This window comes from Rhinatrema bivittatum, chromosome 1 (assembly GCF_901001135.1).
Source record: "Rhinatrema bivittatum chromosome 1, aRhiBiv1.1, whole genome shotgun sequence".
NCBI lineage: Eukaryota > Metazoa > Chordata > Amphibia > Gymnophiona > Rhinatrematidae > Rhinatrema > Rhinatrema bivittatum.
The window spans coordinates 506,879,523-506,901,265 of record NC_042615.1 but is presented as its reverse complement, the minus strand read 5'-3'; the positions used below and the strand labels follow the sequence as shown (position 1 = coordinate 506,901,265).

The 21,743-nt window shown below is 44.5% G+C and overlaps 1 protein-coding gene across 2 annotated transcripts in view; it reads right to left on the bottom strand.

Annotated features, from left to right (window-relative positions):
* Positions 1-21,743, bottom strand: part of SLC38A5 (solute carrier family 38 member 5) — a 173,846-nt gene that overhangs the window by 104,665 nt on the left and 47,438 nt on the right. For both annotated transcript variants that reach the window (XM_029610924.1, XM_029610931.1), the window contains exon 2: positions 7,998-8,078. The gene's annotated coding sequence lies outside the window, so the exon portion shown is untranslated. The remainder of the gene's footprint in view (positions 1-7,997; positions 8,079-21,743) is intronic.

Sequence of the window (21,743 nt, the reverse complement as noted above, 5' to 3'; positions counted from 1 at the left end):
CCTTTATGAGGCGCACCATAAGTATTCCTCCCCAACCCTGCATGCCTCCTCAAAACTGAATCAAAATGAGGAAAACGGGTGAACCTTACTGACGGTATTTCGGCAAACACCCAAAAGAATAATGTAAAAAAAAAAAAAAAATGTTAATGGCAGCGCTGCTTCCAATATTCTCTGTTCCAAATTCCTTTCAACTATGAAAGGTTCAGGATGCAAGACTTGACGGTGGCCCATCAGCCACCAAAGGAAGAGAGAACAAATGTTACTCACCAGCAGATTCCTAGGGCAGGTTGGCCTCACAGCATGGAGCAGGTGCACCTTCCATCGCCTCCCCATCCCCCCCGCACAAACAAACAAAAATAAGCTCCTGTAACTCACAGACCAGCAGCACCCACCGGTTAGATCGCCAAATACCTATGCCCCGACACTGCTGGCCACCGCCTCTCGGGTGGAATGAGGCTGCGACTCTTTTTGGCTCTCTTTTTTTCCCTGGCACCTAAAATAAGGTACAGGATGGAGGCCCGAGGCCAGGTTGAATTTCAGCCAGGCCACTGGGAATGCTGGCTTTCACGCAAACATGCTTCCTGCCATCTTTCATGTCCCCCGGGCCCCTGGCCTCAGCAGGTCATCTGGAGGGCAGGTGCCCGGCACAGCAGCGGTGTCGGCGACGGGCCCCGTGCCAAGCAAAAGCCCCGGTCCCAGGGCTCCCAGCCAAGATGGGCTGCCAACTGAGCCATATGGGGCGGCTTTGATTTAAAGAAAAAAAAAAGGCAAGACGGCAAAAAAAAGCACTTTTGCTTTATCGCTCTGCCAAAACAAAGAGCCTCCTGTCGCGATGGGGCCTGCAGGGAGCCCTTTGCTGTGTCTCCCGCGTGCGCTTTGTCCTGCCCGGTGTGAAGCTCTTCACGTGTGGGAAAATAAAGCGGTGCAGGAGGACAGGCGGCCCTTTCCCGGCCTTAGAGAGGACTGAAGGTTCCTTTGGTGCTTCCCTGCAGATTTCCTTTCTGTTGCTTCCTGGCCTACATTCCAACAGCCCCCTCCCCCGTAACGCCTTCCCCCTGCTATTCTTGAAATTATACAAGACCAGCGGGTGGGCTGAGCCTGAGCCAGTTTTGCTCCCCCCTTCCCCCAATGCATGCCTGGTTTTTTTTTTGGGGGGGGGGGGTTCCCCCTAAAGTAACAAGTTCTAGGGTCTAAAAGTTCCACGAATGTAAAAGGATGCAAGCTTGAGCTCAGCTTGTCCCAGGTCACATGCAGAGATCTGGTACCCCCCCCCCCCCCCGCCTAACTTGGAAGTGCATTATAGGATCCTTGTCAGGGTTGCAAATCCATTTCCTTCCATCTCTCTTCCCTGCCTGAAAATCCATCGCTGGGGGATCGCATCCACCCCCCTCCCTGACTCCAATAATAATAGAAAAAGGAATTATAAAAACAGGATCAGCTCAATGCCTTCCCCTCACAGCTTGGACTTTAAACATTTTGTACACACAGGAGGGCCACAACAGGGGTGACATGTCCAGTCTCTCAAGTGAATGAAAGGTAAAGTTACTCGAAAAACTAACTAACAGCTACTTTTTTTAAATAATTTTTTTTTTTTTTGGAAAACTAGCTGCATGTCTGTGTGACTGTTATTGCTAAGTCAGGGGGTCATTTTATGTTCAAACTTTTTTTTTTTTAATTGAAAACCAAAATACAAACAAAAGCCTAGGTACATTGGTTCCTCATGCATACTAGGTTAAATCTTACAGCTACAATCTGCAAATTTTCATATTTTAACCCCTTCTTATTACGATAGCACAGAAATATAGATTGGTAATTCAATCCCTAACCCAGCCTCCCCCCTTCCCCAACCAAAGCCTACTCTCTCCCTCTCTCTCTCAATGGGCTGCGTGGATCACCCCAACACCACACTCCTCACATCAAACAACATTCACAACATTAGAATTCCGATGACAGAGATATTAATAGTTGAGTATCAACGCTGCGAGCGCAGGCAGATAAATACTGAATACATCTATGCTATAACAGCTCAATGACTCAAAACCTCAATGGCACTAGCCACATTTTCCATCTGCCTTGTCCTGCGAAACAAGTTAAGCCAGTGCCAAAAGGATGGCGAAGAAGCCTCCATCAAAGAGGATAAAATATTCTTCCCATGTTTCACAAATCAGTTTCTTCCTTCTTATCTCTGTTTTGCAGGAAAGAAACATTATCAGAGGACAGCCTCAAGTTTAAGCAAATCAATGCATCCCAAAATATCCCCTAGAAAGCTGGTGGTTTTTAATCAAATGTCCTGAATCCAAGGACACAACCAAAAAAAAAAAATGGGAAAATGATCCGGATTTGGCTCTACACTTCAAACAAGAAGCAGACGCAGTCAATTTTCCCTTGCATGCTATTGCTGGGGAAAGAAATGCCCTGCACAAAAATTTAAAATACGTCTCTCTCAGGGCTTGATTACCAGCCAATAGTTTAATTCTCTTAAAGCACCCCTGCAGATTCTGATGGTGGGAAGAGAACCAGGTTCTGTATGCCATGAAATCAACAAGTTATACCTTCTCCTGTTGTCAGGATTTATACCTTCTCCATCATCTCTACCTGGAAAAGCTCATCTATCTTAGTGCCCCCCTCCCCCCTTAAAAAAAATAATGGGACGGATCAAGAGAATGAACATATACTGCCTTAGCTGCAAATAAGCAAAAAGATCTTTGGTGCACAGATGATATTTCTCTCGGAGTTGTTGGAAAGACAATAAATTCCCCTTGTCCTATCATATCACGGAGCTTTAAAAGCCCGGCATTGGCCCAGCTATGAAAGGCTATTACTTGACCTCCCTGGTGGAAAATCCAAATTGCACCGCATAGGAATGAGGGATAAAACAGGAGGGCGACCCTTAACGGTCATAGATATCTGCTTACAAGCCTTTCGAGGATAGCAGACTCAACCCAGCTATTAATATAAATGAAGGTGTCAAATAGCCAGTCTCAGATGATTCGGGGCCAGGACAAGCTGAATTACACAGTTTGAGATCTGGTACCACCAAACTCCCGATTGCCACCCCTGCTTCAACCATCATAGATGGCCGCATTCTAGGCCACGGATTCCACAAAAGAAATGTAGAGAGAAATTTATTCAGCTTTATGAGATCTTTTTGCAAGATGTGAAGTGGAAGAGTCTGCAACATGCACAATTACCTAGGAAACACCACCATTTTTGTTCTAAATTCTCTTTATTAGAGTCACCAAATAAAAGTACAAACATTTTTTGTGAGGGAAAACTCACAAAAAAAAAAAGTACTAACAATAACATCCACAGTACAAACTTAAACAAGACATGCCTTGAAACTTTAGTAACTCAATTGTTTCTTTTACATATTATAAACAGTCCCCCCCCCCCATTTAAATAAGGCTCCTCCCCACCACCTCCCTCACTCGCACACCATTTGTACTTCCCCCACAACAACCTTCAATCTTGCAAAGACTATACACCACTATGAGACTGAAAACTCTTATCCATCAGTTGAAAAATCTCAAGACCTGTTCCCATAATTGAAAATTATTTTTTAAGTTAATTATAGCTGTTACATTTAGTGAACTACTGGTCTTATGTAATTTCTCTGTATATGCGGTTTGTATCATAAGCTCTCTCCAAGACTTAAAGGAAGGAAGCTCTTCATTTTTCCAATGTAACAATATCTCTTTCTTGGCCAATAGAAGTGCAACAGCCAGAAATTTACCCCACCCCCCTGGCAATCTTATCCCTGTGATGGATAAATTAAAATAGACCAATAAGTCCGACCAATAAACACAAGTTCCCAAAATCCGGTCCAGGGAAGAATAAACTCTACTCCAATACGCTTGTAGCTTATGACACCCTGTGAACATGTGGCAGAAAGTATCTTCCCGTGTTTGATGCTTCAAGCATAAGGCAGTATTCTATAGGTTTACGTGATACCTCAATACTCTAGTAATGTACACTCTTTGGAGCAGTTTAAATTGAATTGCTCTCATATTTGCAGACATGAAGAGCTTGTACCCGTCTGCAAAAGCATGCACAAGACATTCCTCAGTGGCATTCTCCCCCAAGACCCTACTCCATTGCACCCCCAACAGTAACGTGAGAATAGGGCAACAAGGAAAGAAGATGATCTGACCAAATAGCAATTTTATTAAATTTTGAAATAGGTTCCAAAAGCTTTCCTCAGCATTTGTTGCCACAATACATCCCAAGTTTCCTTTGCAAATAAAAGTGACGACCCTGTAAGTAGACAAAAAATTGAGATCTAGATATTTACCATGTTTCCCTTAAAGTGTCAAAAGAAAGAAGACACGTAGACTCTGCCTTCACCCATTTGTTGACTGAATTCAATCCTTTCTGTTTCCAGTCGCTAAACACTGATTTACCCAAACCTGGCGGGAATTCCTTATTGCCAGTTAAGGTTAAAAAAGAAGACATTCTATAGTCACGATTCACCAGTTTCCTCCAACTGCACCAAGCTTGTGAGCAGCATTAAACAAAAAAAACAAGACCCCTAATAGAGGGCATTTTTCTTTTGGGTAAACGTAGTAAGTTGATATGGATAGGTCCATTCATATATGAACCCCTCCACATCAGATTTATTATTGTTGGAAACCCAATCTTGAATGAAACACAATAAACAGGAGGTATTATATAGCCGCATATCTGAAAGCAATAATCCCCCTTGACATTTCCTCAACCTCAAAGTATCATAATTTATTCTAGATCTTTTACCACCCCACAAAAAATCTGTCACCACTGAACAAAAGACCAGAACATCCTTTTGTTTAACCCAAATAGGAAGCATTTGCAAGCAGTATAAAAATCTGGGGAGGATCGCCTTCTTAATTAAAGCACATCTGCCCAAGAGCGACAGCGGCAGTCATCTCCACCTCACCAATAAAAACTTAATGTTCTCCAAAATTCCTATAAAATTAAGTTTGTATAAAGCATCTTCAGTACAGACCAGTTGTATCCCCAGGTATCTCAAATGATCTGCTGCCCATTGTAAAGGAAAGGGGCCCACCCATCTTTCCTCCAGCAGCCAGTCTAAGGGTAATGCTTCAATCTTGCTATAATTAATTCATAATCCTGAAAAGGCCCCAAAAGAGTCAAATTCTTGTATAATTACTCCAAAGCTCTCCTTAGGGTTTCTCACGAATAGCATCATGTCATCAGCAAAAAGACTCAATTTCACTATCTTGGACCAACATGAATATCCTCAAAAGACTTCGATGTGCACAACTTTATGGCGAGGTGTTCTAAAGTAAGAACAAATAATAATGGTGATAATGGACAAACTTGCCTGTGCCCCTTTCCAGAAAAAATAATTCAGAACGTGTTCCATTTACTAAAACTTGGGCCATAGGAGCTGCATACAATAGCCTTTCCCATTGAATAAACTGAGTCCCCAACCCATACCTCTCTAAAATCCACTCTAAGTAAGGCCACTCAACCCAATCCAATGCCTTTTCCGCATTTAGACTAATCATCATTCCCTCCATGTCTCTCTGATGAGTTGAATGAAGTGCAGACAAGGCCTTGAGAATATAAGAGTTAGAAAGCCTGTCTTTTATGAATCCCGACTGGTGAGGGGAAATTACCTCCTAAAATACCTGATTCAGCCTAAAAGCAAGTACAGCAATCAATATATCTTGATTGAGTAGCGAAATTGGTCTATAAGATTCTGGAAACTGTTGGTCCCTATCAGGCTTAGAAAGTAGTTCTATGGTTACCAAATCATGACCTTGTTCAAAAAATTCTCGCTCCCATACCAGATTAAACATATTTTTAAGGGGTGTATCAATCTGATCAGACAGTAGCTTGTAAAATTCAGACTCAAAGCCATCCAGCCCTGGCATTTTGGCCAATTTCCATTGCTCGATAGCTCTACCTATTTCAAATACAGTAATAGGCATATTTAAACAATCTTGAGAGTGCTCCCTCACAATTGGGAGTGTGATATTGTCAAAAAATTTACTTCTCTCCTGAACAGATGGCAAACCCGCAGAATACAACTGCTTATAGTATTCTGGAATGCTTGCCCAATAAGAGGAGAAGTTTCATAAAATTGAGAATCCTGTATCATTTGTGTAATCGTTTCCTATTCTTTATAGATTTATCCAAACCATAGAAACATAGAAACATAGAAATGACGGCAGAAGAAAACCAAACGGCCCATCCAGTCTGCCCAGCAAGCCACGTAGTCCATCCATTTATTTATTTTTTGTTTTTTCCCAGCCTTTTTCTCCCTCTACCCTTTTTTTTTTCCCACCCTTTTTCTCCCTCCACCCTTTTTCTCCCTCCCACCCATCACTATTGGCTTCCAGGCCCCTCCGGCCCCAACTCCCTTCCACCCCTCCACCATGCAGAGAGCAGCGCTGTATCCGCATCCCAGTGAACATCCAGTTCAAACAGGGGTAGCAACCCCTGATTTGCTTCTCCATTGATATAATCATAATTTGTAAAATAACAAAGATTGTTGTGCCTTAGTCGTCAACACCTCATTCAACTCTTTTTTAGCTGCCACTAGTTCATTTTTGGAATTCTGAGACAGGTGACATACGTGAATACATTTCAATTTCTTTTAGCCAATTCTTACATTTCCTTATCTGTCTTTTCATTTATTTGATATGCAATAACGTATCCCCTTAACACATCCTTTACAGCAATTCCAAAAGGTGATGTAATCTACATCCAGCGTAGAGTTAGTTTTGGAATATTCTCGCCACCTGTTGCATAAATAAACTACAAAAACTTTATCCTCAAACAGCCAGGGTGACATTTTCCATTGAAACACTCCCCTACCAACCCTTTCCCAATTCAGCATAGTAACCACCATAGCATGATCAAAAAAAAAAAGAGACATCAGTAATAACACATGAGGAAAGTTTATCAAAAAGTGTTTCTGCTACCAAAATGTAATCAGTTCAAGTATAGATCTGATGTACATGGGAAAAGTGTGTAAATTCCTGATCTGCTATATGAAGGGAGCACAAAGCATCAATAAGTTGCAGCTCCGAGTACAATAAACCAATACCTATTTATTTATTTATTTATTTATTTATTTATTTATAACTTTTTTATACCGAGGTTCAGGTAACAGAGTTACTTATCACTCCGGTTTACATTCTAACAGGCAATAAATAATGACAATAATATGTCTTACAAAGAACAAGGAGGAGAATAACTTGGAATAAACATAACTAGGAAAGAAACAAAGTGTGCAGGTAGAAAGAGGTGGCCTTGAGGGTTGCTTGGTGTTCCTTAGGAGTTTTAGCAGGCTTGCAATCTACTAAGGAATTGTCTAAGATATTAAAATCATCTCCCATTATAATTGAATAAGACTCCCAAGAGGAAATTTTCTCTAGAATAGTATTAAAGAATCCATGAGAATAAGAACTAAGAGCAAAGATATTAACGAGCATCACCTTGATGCCTTGCAGCCTGCCCAAAACAATAACATATCTCCCATTAGAATCGGTTAATACTTGCTCAGAATCAAACTGCATACTTTTGGCAACCAATAAGGCAATCCCTCTCTGCCGAGAATTAAAGGAAGAGTAGAAATAGTGATCCACCCATTCTCTCTTTAGTTTCTGGTATTCTGGGTCTTCGAGTTAGGTTTTCCGTAAAAAAGCCACATCAATTTTACATTTACGCAAATCTATAAACATTTTTTTTAAATTAGAGAATGCAAACCGTCAATATTCAGTGTACAAAAAGAGATGGTAGTCATGTAATACTGTTTAACTTAGAGATTTCACAAAGATTTAAGCATCTAATTAAACGAGGAGGAGTTCCCCAGCTCAGACTCCCCACTGAAGACTCATTAACTTTATAAGCCGGTAGCATCTCTAATGTTGTAACATCATTCAGGCACTCATCCTCAAGCAAACACCCATTCACACAAATCATACCCACAAACATTCCCCATCCCTCAGAACAAAATATTCAAACCCAAAGCTAAATCCCAGGGATACCTGTCCAAGACTCAGCATATGTCTCTTCCAGTGTCTTCTTCTCGTGTGCTTGGACGTAACAGGACTCCAGGGCTCCAGAAACTGGTAAACAATGAAGAAGAAAAACTTTATTGGGCCAGCTCGCAAAAAAGAAAAACACTTGCACTATTAGCAGGATCCACCTTTTAGCCAAGTCTATGGAGTGCACTATATAACAAATCTCCGCAAATATCAACAAACAATTCGAAAGCACAGTCTCAATGTGAACATCATTAAGCAGGTATATAGGTACCAGGTCCTTGCCAAAAGCCCAGGCAAACAACTGCTGAAAGCAGCACGTTCATTTCAGATGCAGTTCCAGTAGCTTTATTTTAAAAGATCCACAAATTGTTTTGCATCCTCTTTAGTAAGAAACACTCGAGTCTCTCCATTATGGAAAAATTTGAGTTTAGCAGGATACTGATGCGAAAATTTCACCCCCTTATTAAACAGCAAGGAGCAGTATAGTGTCTTATCTCTCCTGGCTGTCGCCACATTCGCAGAGAAGTCAGGAAACAACTGCAACTTGTTGACCTCACATAGCAGTTTTTTTCGTTTGCGAAATGCATCAAGAATCTGCATTTTATCAGTAAAATTGAGGTTTTAGCAAGGACTTGGAGTGGTATCATTTTGTTGTTAGGACTAGGCCCGATTCTATGCATTCTCTCAACTAATATCAGTCGTGCTGTACTTGCCACCCCGAGGGCTTCTGGCAACGATGATTTGCACCATTGCATCAAAGCTGCTTCTTGTATCGATTCCGGGACACCTAATATGTGAACACTATTTCTCCTGTTTCAGTTTTCCAAATCATCTAGTTTAGTTTCATTTTCCAAGTTATTTCTTTCAACTGTGTCCCCCCCCCCCCATCCATAGTATCAAGCCTCTCCTCATGTTGAACCACCTTAAAGTCAAGGGCAGATATTGCCAATTGACTATTTTCAAATTTTTTGTGGAGCTCATCAAGCGAAGATTGTATTGTTTGAAGTTGGTCCTGCAGGGCTGCAGATACGAGTTTCATTAGCTCCCGGACAAGTTCTTCTGACACCACTTCAGCTTGCACTGATTTCTCCGGCGTCATTTTTTCCTCTAGTGGGGCCAAATCCCCCCCCCCCCCCATTTTCTTTTGTCTGCTGGACATACCCAACGATTTTTGAGTGCAGGGAGTGTCCATAGGTGTAAAAAAAACATCCTGTGCCAAATGAAAAGTATGGCTCTTATTATATACTGCAAATGACACAAGATTATAGCTGGTTCCCTAGGAGCTCCAAGCTGTGACCTCCACTCAGGTCCGCGTCATTGCCGGAAGTCCAAAACATCACCATGTTAATAGGTTAATGTGCCTGTGGGAACGAGCAGTGATTCCCACAGGCCTGAAGGCATAAACTAGTCTGACTCCAGTCTTTCTTAAAACATCTTTATTACAGCTTCACACATGCATAACAGTAGAATGTCTTCCCTTCAGAACAGTATACTCTCTTTACTTACAGTTCAGTACTGCTTCCCTCAGTACTCACCATTCAGCTTCGTCTCAGCTCAGTGTTTGGACAGTGTTATTTTACAGGAGCTGTCTTCCTCCTGGAGGCCTGGGCCTAGTCTGGTTATCCCCACCTGGATCCGAGCAATTATTCCCCAGTCTCTGATTATGCCCTCTGAGCTCTACCTGCCTTGCAGGATCCCACACACACAGCATACTGTTAGTGGATTTAACGTGGATCAGGCATCTAGCCTAGTCCTGCATAGGTAAATAGGGGAACACTAGGAGCACTATCTCACATACCCTTCCCCTTAGCTTGGATCTGTTGGGCCAAGTTTCCGTACCCCCTCCTGGATCCCATCCAGGAGAATCCAAGACATCCCATTCCTCTTCCTCTGGCTTCCCACCAGCTACGCTTGGTAGCGGGAACCTAGTGGCATGCTCACCCCCATTTCTTAGGGTTACCTTTAACAGCATCACGACCAGCTCTTAGTGTACCATTCATGCAGGGCACAACCCCAGTCCTTTAATTAAATCCTTTGTTAGCTCCAGGTTCGAATTCCACTCCAATTGAGCTTTATGGACCAACTGGGGAACTACCAGTGCTGGTTCCTCTATAACTAGCTGCGCCCGCTTCCCTGGCATCTGTTATCTCTGATGTAGAGCCCCTCCTTGGCTCCTCTATATCCTCAGTTGCTGGAGTCTCCACAGTGCCATTCTCTGGGCTCTCTGCAGTTTCCTCATATGTAAACACTGCAGCGCCTCCCTCTGGGCTCTCCGCAGTTTCCACCTCATACACTCTGGCCACTCATCCATGCTGGTCACTGGCTCCTCCGCAGCTTCACTTGCTGGGAACTCTGCAGCGCAATCCTCTCGGCTCTCCATGGCATCTCTTGCTTGCCTTTCCGTGCATGCTCTCTCTGTGCTTCTCACAGGAATTGTCACTGGACTCCCGGTAGTGTCTGGGCACCCTACAGGTTCTTCCTCGGGATCTTCTGTAGTGCTAACTTCCACCTTCTCACTACTGCCTCCTCTTGGGCAGTCTGTGTTGCCCTCTCCAGGGCTCTCGATGACCCTTTTCTCATGGTTCTTCAACGCCTCCTTCTCGAGGCTTCTCACAGGAGCAGTCTCTGGACTCCTGATAGTGTTTGGGCACTCCAAAGGTCTTCCTCAGGACCACCTGCAGCGCTATCCTCTGGCCAATTGATATTGCAACCTCCTGGCCACTCTGTAGTGCCCCCTCCTGGGCACTCTGTGTCACCACTTTTTTACAAGGCCACAAGGCTCCACTCCACATAGAAGTTGACCATGGCCCAGTGTACTTCCTGGTTCCATTTTTGCTCAGCCCAGGCCACTGACTCCTTGCAAAGCTGACTTGTAACTTCCTATCACCCTCTGGAAATTCTGCCAGCTTCCTTCAGTCATACTCTCAGACTGCTGCATTCTGGTGCTACAGTACTCTGGCAGCTCCACTCCAGGTTTTCTCATGGCTACACACCTTCCCTGCAGAGTAGCTTACTTGCTGGATGATAGCCCTGCCCTGTTTCCATTCACTACACTCACAGCCCACTCTGGCAGCTTTTCCAGGGCCACACCCTGTTCACCACAGCTCTGCTGCACCAGTGTTCCTTCCTCTTTTCTTTTTTCAAGACAAAAAAAGTAAAGAAAAAGCCTCCATAACCAGTACTGATTAAATATTTTTTAATTCCTTACCTACATCCAGTTGAGCTTCTCCCGTTAGCCAGTACAAACCTAACATTTTCTAGCTGTCCGTGCAACCAGGCCCGCACACAGTTTCCTCTCTACCTGAAACCTTTAAACTTTGAGGTTTTTTCTTCAGTGCAGCTTCTGAGCTATACCCTTTCACAAGTTACCATGCTCTGTGCACTCCTGCGCTCTGTACTTTGCTTTAGAGCCACAGGCTCCTGTGTTCTGTACTATGTTTAGAACCACAGGTCCTCTTAACAGCTCTTTCTGAACTCCAAACAGAGACTTTCTTAGAGGCTAAGTTATTTTTTTTTCTGTGCAACGCTTTAATAAAATCCCATGCATGACACCATATTTGGGAATGAGTGGTGATTCCCACAAGGCTGGAGGCATAAACTAGTCTGACTCCAGCTTTTCTTACATCTTCATACATGCACAACAGTAGACTGTCTTCCCTTCAGAACAGTGTACTGTCTTTACTTACAGTTCAGTACTGCTTCCCTCAGTACTCACAGCAGCTTTGTCTCAGCTCAGTGTTTGGACAGTGGCATGCTACAGGAGCTGCCTTCTTCCTGGAGACCTGGGCCTGATTTGGTCATTCCCACCTAAATCCCTGCTTTTATTCCCCAGTCTCAGGGTATGCCCTCTGAGCTCCCGCCCACAGAGCATACTCTCCTTAGTGGATTTAAGGTGGACCAGGCATCTAGCCTGGTCCTGCACAGGTAAATAGGGGAACACTAGGTGCACTATCTTACAGTGCCAATCAATGACAAGGGTAAATATTGCCACTGTTATAATTAAATTCTAGTATATTCCAATAATGAAGCTACATTAGCATCATTCAGAGGGTCAAGATCATTGGTTAATTTCATCCCTAAATATGTGAAAGCCCCAATTTATCAGTCCATCCTTCTCTAACATGATCTGGGAAAGCCAAAGCCTCAGGCTTATTTGTATTTAAATTGTAACCCAAAAATTCTCTAAACCAATTGAAAATGTTTAAAGATGTTTTGGGATCTGTAAGATAGACCAAAAATGATCATCAAAGGCTGCTATCTTCCTACTTTATAAACCAAGTTGAATGCTTCAAATTTGTGCATCACCTTGAATAAAGCACAGTAGGGTTTCTATGGATATTATAAACAGCAAAAGGGATAATGGACAGCTTTGCCTACTATTTCTATATAACGGGAACACATTAGACCTATGACAACTGGCTACACCATAGTAGAGTGACTGGAATACAATAAGTGTAACATCTGAAGAAAGTTCCCTTTCATCCCAATCAGCTGTAACAGGTGAAATTCAAATCCCCACTCCACATGATCGAAGGCCTTTTTGGCATCAAAACTGATCATCAGTGAGAGAATCCCATGCTTTCCACTCATTTCCATATTCCAAACATTGCTAGTTGAGAATTTGTCCTGCACAAACCCTACCTGACTTTCCAATTATATAGTCTGGAAACACAAGTGCCGATCTTTTGGCCCACAGCTTCGCAATTGATCAACAAATTGGCCAGTAAGATCCCGCCAATGTGGGGTCCCTCCCTGACTTAGAAATAAAGGTAATCAAAGCTACATTCAAATTAGAGGGAAACTGCCTTATCTGTATCAAAGCATCAAAATATGAAGACAAGGGCATGACTATCTTAGCTGCTAAAATATGGTAAAATTCCGCATTGAATCCATCAAGTCCTGGGGCTTCACTGGACTTAAACTTTAATATATCTGCTGTTATCTCTTCAAATGTTAGGGGTGCATTCAACTTTGCTAGATGCTCTTGGGAGAATTTGTGAAGGTTTACCCAGTTAATAAAGGCAGCAGAACGCTCAAAATCACTACCTTGGGCCACATATAGTTCCTTATAAAACTCTTCCAGTATGTGGACGATTTCCTGGCTAGAATTGCACAGTTGAATGCCCCCTCCCCCCACCTCCCACAATTTTGTAATGCCAAAATATGCTTGGGACCACTGCTGTTTCTAATAAAGTTGGAAATCCATTTTCCTGGTTTATCTCCAAATTCATATAATTTAGATCTGTAATAACATATTTTTGGAAGCCCTCTGATGAATCAAAGAATTAATAGCTATCTGAGTGGCCAAAAGTTGTTCCCACACAATGTGGGATTTATTCTGCATGAAATAGCATTTGTCCTTATGAAGATGCTTTTTCTAATCTCAGGATTGTGACATCCAGGTCTTTCTTTTTTTTAATGGAGTATACTAAAATATCACCCCTCAATACTACCTTGGCTGTTTCCCAAAAAAGTATTGGATCCTCTAGATGCCCTTGGTTAGTGTCTAGAAAAAATTTTTAACTTTTGCCTAGGAAACTCCAGAAACCCTTTATCTGACATTAAATAGAAAGTAAAGTACAAATGCCTAAGCTGGTGCATGATCAGATATTATTATCTGGTCCACATCAGTCTCTACAATCTTAGAAAAACACCCTATTGGCACCAAGAGGTAATCAATTTGAGAGAGAGTGGAATGGGCCCTGGATAAATGAGAGTCATCCCTTTGGAATGGGTGAAACACCCTTCAAGTATCCAATAACTGAAGGGAAGCTAACATAAAAGGGATTCTCTTCTTGCAAGAGATTCTCTCATTGGGTGAACTAGACAATTTGTCCAACTCAGGATTATGCAAACAATTAAAATCCCCTCCCAAAAGAAAATCGAATTGGGATCATAACGGAGCAACCTGCTCACAATACCTGCAAAAATGAATGACCATATGCATTAGGGAGCATAAACATTGCACAAAACAATAGGCTGATCTCATAGGTGTGCCTCCAAAATTTAAAAAATGACCTGCAGGATCTCTAATCACTTGCAAGACCTCCAGTGAAAGCCCTTTGCTAATGAGAATGGCTACACCAGTTCTCTTAGTGGACACCCAAGAGAACCACACCTGCCCTACCCACCACCGCTTCAGCTTTGAGTGTTTCCTGTAAATAGACAATACCTGCTTTGCTTCTATTTAAAAACCCAGTATTTTTTTGCCTCTTAATAACAGAATTAATACCTCCCAACATTCCATGATATTATCTCGGTACCTATCTGTGTCATCCCATATTAACAAAAAAAAAGAAAAATCTCAATGTACATATAATGCATGTCTAATCAATCCGCAGTGTGAGTCCCCCAGCCATGGCTCCCACCACCTCTGAAATCTATGTGACCCAACAAAAAACAAAACTCGTCTACACCAATCCCTTTTACCACTTCCCTCCCATCTACCCACCCATAGCTTTATTACTCTATGTCCAACCACCTCCCCTCCCGTCCCCCGTAACCACCACTCCCATCACTATCCCATCCCCACCCTCCTCAAACACTTCATTTCCCTTCATAGAGGATGATGGGCATTCTCAATGCACTATAGTGCTGCCCCCTCCCAATCCCCCCATCTCCATTGCGCCCAAGAATCTGCTAACTCACACTGTATTCCCCAATTCCCTACCCCATAATGTTGTGTCTACATAGAAAACACACAACAGATAAAAGGTTAGCATCATCACTGTTGTAAAGGGAAGGAAAAGTATTTTATTGCTCTGTCTCTGAGCGGGGGCCCAAATAGCCTGCCACTGAATGGTGATGCAACCAACAGGGCCAAACCTCAACCATAGCAGCAAACCACTACTCGTAACGAGAGGGATGGGGAATAGAATTCACTGAACTCAACCCAAAAAAAACCCCACAGTATTCAACAAAACCTCCAAACTGTAGGCGGCAGGGGCTGTCCTCAGCCAGCGCAGCATTTCAAACTGACCAGAATGAATAAGAAAGCAAAGTTGCTCATCTTTGAATTATGTTTAGAACAGATTTATGCTCCAATTTAGGCATCAAAAAATACTGCTGTAACGACAATATTGCAATAAAGAGCCGCCAAGCTGTTCAACCACAACCTGCATCCGATTCTTTCGCTGTCCCCAATTTTACTTCAAGCACGGCTACAAATTTCTTGGCCTCCTCCACCACCAAAAACCACTATATTCCTCCATTGTAGACCACGCATAATCTGGCAGGATAAACTGGGCTGTAGCCGATCTTCAAAGCATGCAGCTTTGCTCATATCGGCATAAACTCCTTCCATTTGTGCAGACAATTTGGCAGAGAAATATTGAAAGACTTAACAGTTTTATTATTGTAATTCAGCTCCTATCACGAACCACTCTGAGAATCGCCACCTTCTGCATGAAGTTTAGCAGGTGAGCAATCACCATGCAGGGCCTTCTCACCATCTCTCTCCATGGTCCCGGTCTGTATACTCTCTCAATATGGAGGCAGCTGTCAGAGTCGGCAACGTTTAACTGTTGTGGGATCCATGTCTCCAAAAAAGGGGCAAAAGGGGGTCCATCCTGCTCTTACCTCTGGCCCGAGGGGAGTCCTCCGATGCGCCTGCTGGCAGAGATGCAGACAACCACGGTGCAGGCAAATGCAGCGCGCAAGGGACACCGCTCAGATGAGTGGATGTCCCTAGGCACACAAGCAGCTTAGCCCTTTTTAAAGGGCCCATGGCAGGAAAAACCCTGTGGCGCTTCTGGATGACATCACAGGCATGCTGATACTTAAGGTCTACTCTGTCCTGCCTCAGATGCCTCAGCAATTGGTCCCACTCATTGAAGTAGCCATTTGCCACATTGTTCCTGCTTCCTGATCCTGCTTGCATTCCTGGTTACTGTCTTCGGTTCCTATTCCTGCTTCCTCGGTGGTCCTATGTCTTTGTCTCGTGATCCCTTGTTTTTCTTTGTTTCTTTTGCTATTCCGCCTCACCTTCCTCACTACGGATTAACTTCTTGGCTTGACCTCGGCTTGGACCCCGGCTTCGTCTTAGTTTGAATTCCTGGCTTGACATTGGACCTCCTTTGACTTCATTGGATTGCTGCCAGCCCTGACCTCGGTTTGTTCTCGTCGCTGCTGTCTTCTGCCTGCCCTGATCTCTGCCTGGACTGACCTTGTCTTCTTCTTGATGGCCTACTACTTCTGCGACAGATGCTTCACCGTACAGAGGCCCACGCCTAGGTCCAGCCAGCCCCGGCACCCAAGGGCTCAACCTGAGGGGAATAAGGGCTGGTATTGGTGCAATTCCTGTTGGGCCTCTGCTCCAGCCAGCTCTGCCTGCTGACAGTGAGGACCTGCAGGGCTCACCCCTGTACGTAGCGTCAACCTCACCTCAGTACAAGGGTCCACATCCACAACAACTGGATTCAGATGACAGCCATCACTGGGCCCTGACTTTTATGGTCTGAGGTACTGATATGCAAACATTAGGGAAAAAGCACTAGACTGCTTCTACATCCAAGTCCAAAAGCAGAGCATGTTCAAGCAGCATTGCCTAAATTATCAAGAAGGCTGCTCACTCCATAAAAATGTTGCTAGCAGTAATTTTGTTATGGGTTTGCCAGATGCTTGGTTTTTGTTTGTAAATATTACTACCCTTAACATAAGGCTTAAGGGTAACCAGCACAGAGTGGCAGTTACTACCATAAAAACTTGCTGGGCAGGCTGGATGGACCATTTGGTCTTTTTCTGCAGTCATTACTATGTAAATATCTCCGGAGCTCTGCATCTAGCATGGTCTCAGGCAGACTGATAAACCTGAGGTTATTCCAGCATGACCGATTTTCAGTATCCTCCATCTTCTCCTCCAAAACAGAAATGCAGAGACGTAAGGGCCTCAGCTTGTCTCTGCTGATCATTATGCAGTCCTGACACTCTTTGCTCAACTTCGGAAATGCGGCAGTTTCAAGTTGCTACCGTTGAACTTACCTCTTCCAGTTTGTCATACATCTTTTCAAACTTGGGATTCCAACACCTGCACCATCACCGCTATCAGTTCTGTGATTGCAGCAGGATTTAATGAGTTTAGCAAATTCAATTCATCATTAAGGTCAGCAGTCACCATTTTGTTCTCAACAGGCCTCACCTTATTTATTTTTTATTTGGCAGTTCTAGCATATCTCAATAATTTATACAGAGTCAAATCCCATCTCACTTCAGCAACCTAAATCAGTATTTTATTATTGCAGATGGAGGTCAATGTGGGCAGGGGATATGAGTGGGCAGCATTTGAAGCAAGACGAGTACACAACCTGTCTTGTTCATTGTATCATGTGACACCCCCCCCCCCCCCCCCCGGCATGGTCCACTGGTTAGTTATGGGGTAACCCTAGGTGCAGGAGCAGGTCTGGATCCACGGACAGCAGAAACAGGGATCTTCTGCCTAACCAATCACCTCTCCCTCGGGATGAGTCCTCAGGTTTTGGTGGCCGGCAGGACTTAAGGAGCATACAAGGTACTGGAAGGCACTCGCTAAAACAGGGCTAGAACAGGACTGGAACTGCAAAAGCACTAAAGGGTGCCCACTAAGCAAGATAGACAAGACAGAGCAAACAAGCAAGCAAGGCCACAGATAAGACACACACAAAACCAAAAGGTCACGATACCTGGGCAAGAACAAAGGGCAAACAAAAGAGAAACAAACCAGTAGGACAAGGCAGGACAAACATACAGAAAACAGCAAGGCAAGGCCAAGGCTAAGAATCAGAGCATGGAGCAGAACACGGAGTAAGGAAACTCCACGCTCAGCCAACACATTTTCAGGGAGACAGGCTTAAAAAAGGAAAGGCAATGCTGAGTAATGGAGTCTGCGAGGCAAAGGCCTATGCAGCTCAGCCTGTGGCCCAATGAGGCCCCTGCAGGCAGGAGGGCCACACTGCAGCCAGAATCCCCTAAAAAGAGCAGATTCTAGATGCCTTTAGGAGGCTCCTCCTCCCCCTTGGTCCCAACTGCAGGGGAAAGGTAGGACATCTGGAACTAGGCCTGGAACAGGGTGAAATTCCAGCTGAAGCAGAGTGCCTGGATCAGAGTCAAAGCCTGGAAGCGGAGTGCCTGGATCAGAGTCAGAGCCTGGAAGCGGAGTGCCTGGAACGGAATATGGAATGGAGTCAAAGTCTGGATGCGGTGTCTGCAGAGCTATAAGGCCTGGAATGGAATCCAAAAGCAGAGCAGACCTGTAGGTGCTGCTACTGGATCTGGATTCACTGAAATTGGTTGGGAGACAGCCACTGCAGGCTGGATCGGATTCTCTGGAACTGGTTGCAAAGTAGTTGCTGCTGCTGGCTGGACCAGATCCTCTGGAGCTGGCTAGGAAACAGCTATTGATAATGCAGTATCTGTAGCAGGCTGTGAAACTGCTGCTGCTGGTACTGGTATAGGATCAGGATCCTCTGAGGCTGGGCCTGGAATAGACATACGGCCAAGAGCATAATCTGGCTCTTTTTTGGAAGACAAATGGAGGTCTTGAAATTTGGACACCAGGGCCTCTACAAGGGAAGATTCTTCTGCTGCAGAGGCTGGATTAGAGCCGGGCCTGGAATCTGGAACTGGGTTCTCTGGAACTGCTGGCTAAACTGAAGGCCACAGGGCAAATTAGAAACAGCTGGCTGGAACACAGACACAGGAGCAAAATCAGACCTGGATTCTGGAAAAGGATCAGGTTGGCAAGTGTTAGCTTCTCAAAGACTAAGGCAGACTTTACTGAAACTGTAACTGAGGCAATCTTAGTAGAAACTAATGTTGAGACAGGTTTAACCAGGGAAGAGTCAGACAAAAAGACTGGGCAAACAGCACAGGCTACCTTTCCTGGTGCTATGGCAAGTCTCATTAATGTAAGATTTGAATCAGATGACCGCCCTGGAGTCTGGACTTTTAAACAAAAATCAGATGGCTAAATTAGAGTAATCAGAACTAAAATGAAAGCAGCTTACTGGGTTGGAGTCTCAGAAGGTAAGACACCCACCTTATTTAAAAGATTCCGCTTATGTTGCTTAGATTTCAATATTCATTCTATGGTCCCTACAATATCAGTGGTATCTTGCCGTAAAATAATTTCAGCACAGGCTGATAATCCTGTATGTATTGTGCAGAACCTATTTGGAGCTGCAACTCGGACTGCCAAGACTGGCTTCAATATACTGCAAGCAAAACGTAAAGCGGGACTTGACTTGGCTGACTGGGTCGGGATTAAAGAGTCAAATGCTAGGTTGCTTAGATGTGAGGTCTGAATTTTAAGAAATGATTTTGTACCACAGCAGATAATACAAATTGGTACCGTTTGTCTTGTTTCTGTATTTGCAGCACTTGTACTCCCAGAAAGGGGCTTCAGGAACTGTTGGAGCTGAGAGTATGGCCCTAGCCTTAATAGCTGGAGGAGAGCTGGAGGAGAGCCAGGGAAAACAAGTTTATTGTACAAGAACAGGATCTTTGAGGGACACATGCCTGAGAAGTTGCAGGCCTGTGCTTGAAAAAACTGAGCCTGGCTCACAAGGGTCCATTACTGGCACTCCTGGGGGTTCTGCTGGGCTTAGCATGATGTCACAGCCCGCTGGCCAGTTATGAGGTAACCCCCAGTGCGGGAGCGAGTCTGGACCCAGGGACTGCAAGGATGAGACTAGCCTAACACCAGGGATCTTCTGCCTGACTAACCACCTCCCTCCTGGGTCGAGCCCCCAGGTTCTGGTGGTTGGCAGGACTTAAGGAGCACACACGTATCTGGAAGGCACTACTAAAAAAGAGGACAGGGCTGGTACTGGAAAGCACTAAAGGGTGCCCAGTAAGCAAGACAGACAAGACAGAGCAAGCAAACAAATAAGCAAGGCCACAGAGAAGAAACGCACAAAACCAAAAGGCCACTATACTTGGACCAGGGCAAACAAAACAGAAAGAGATCAATAGGACAAGCACACAGAACAAGAGACCAAACATACAGAAAAGGCAAGGCTAAGAATCAGAGCTTGCTCAGCCAACAAACTTACAGGGAGGCGGGCTTAAAAAGGCAAGTCAATGCTGATTCATGGAGTCTACAAGGCAAAGGCCTATGCAGCTCAGCCTGTGGCCCACTGAGGGCCCCTGTAGGCAGGTGGGCTGCACTGCAGCCTGGATCCTCATACCGCCCGGGAAATTTTATTACACCCTGCCTAGGGGTGAAGTCCACAGATAGAATCAGGGATGGATTGGTCTTTTGGGGGATCGGGCATGCCCCAGTGGGCCAGTCAGATTGGTCACGTGTCATTTCCTCTCAGGCTCTTCGGCTTTCCTTGTGGCTCAACCACACTAGTAATTAGCTCCTTGTCTTTGTGTGCAGACGTGCTGGGCTTCAATTTTGGAGGGAGCAAAGGCAGGCTGGTACTTGTTGCAGGTAAGTCAGTACCTGCTGCATATATTTGAAAAAAAAAAATTAAAAATTAAACGCTGCTCTATTGCTGGTTTCATGACAGTGCTCTGTTTTCCAGTCACACTCTCATGCCTTTGGCCTGCCTCTCTCTGATGCTCCAGTTGGAGCAGCAGTGTCCTGGCCCCAGCCTACCTTCCTGTCTCTCCCACCTTCTTTTTTTTTTTTTTTCTAACTGGATGAGCTATCAGCCCCAGGGCCAGGGGCGGATTGGCCCATCAGAGGATCGGGCATTCCCCGGAGGTCCGTTTGCCCTGGTCAACTGATAATTTCAGCTCCTGCTGAGTGATTGCCGCGTAACTCGATGCAGCCTGAGGGATGTTTCGGCAGGGCCATGATGAAGTCAAACCCGTCATGGCCCGAGGGAAGTGTCGGCGCGGCCTGAGGGAGGTATCCGTGTGGCCTGAGGGAGGCTTGGCCCAAAGAAAGGCCTACAGGATCGGCAACAGGAAGCATCTGGCAGTTGCTGGGACGCTTCTTCTCACTTCCTCCTCGGGCAGTAAATGAGCAGCACGGGCTCGGCCAAGGCCCAGAAGAAAGGAGGACACCTGAGAGGTGTGTGTGTGTGTATATGAGAGAAAGCCCTGGCATCGGTGTATGAAAGAGAACCAGAATATGTGCATGAGAGCGAGCCTGCATATGTGTATGAAAGAGAGAGAGAGCCTAAATATGTGCATAAGAGTGAGCCTGCATGTGTGTAGGAAAGAGAGCCTGAAAATGTGCATGAGAGAGAGCGCCTGCATGTATGTATGAAAGAGAGCCTGAAAATGTGCATGAGATAGTGTCTGCATGTGTGTATGAAAGAGAGTAAGTTTGCATGTATGTATGAAAGAGAGAGAGCCTGAATATGTGCTTGAGAGTGAGCCTGCATGTGTGTATGAAAGAGAGCGAGAGAGAGCCTGAATATGTGTATGAGAGTGCCTGCATATGTGTATGAAAGAGAGCCTGAATATGTGCCTGAGAATGAGCCTGCATGTGTGTATAAGAGAGCCTAAATACGTGCATTAGAATGAGCGCCTACATGTGTATGAGAGACAGCGTGCCTACATGTTTGTATGAGAGTACCTGCATGTGTGCATGAAAGAGTGAGAGCCTGTAATGTACATGAGAGAGAGAGAGAGGGAGCCTGCATGTGTGTATGAGAGAGAGAATCTGCATGTGTATGTGTGTGTAGGGGAGAGAGAGAGGATAAAGATTTTGTGGCCTTCTTAATACAAATCTACAACAATCTTTGGAAAATCAGAAGATGCCAGGTATTTATTTATTTAATGGTATGGAGAGCTGGAGATTGTTTAATCATTGAA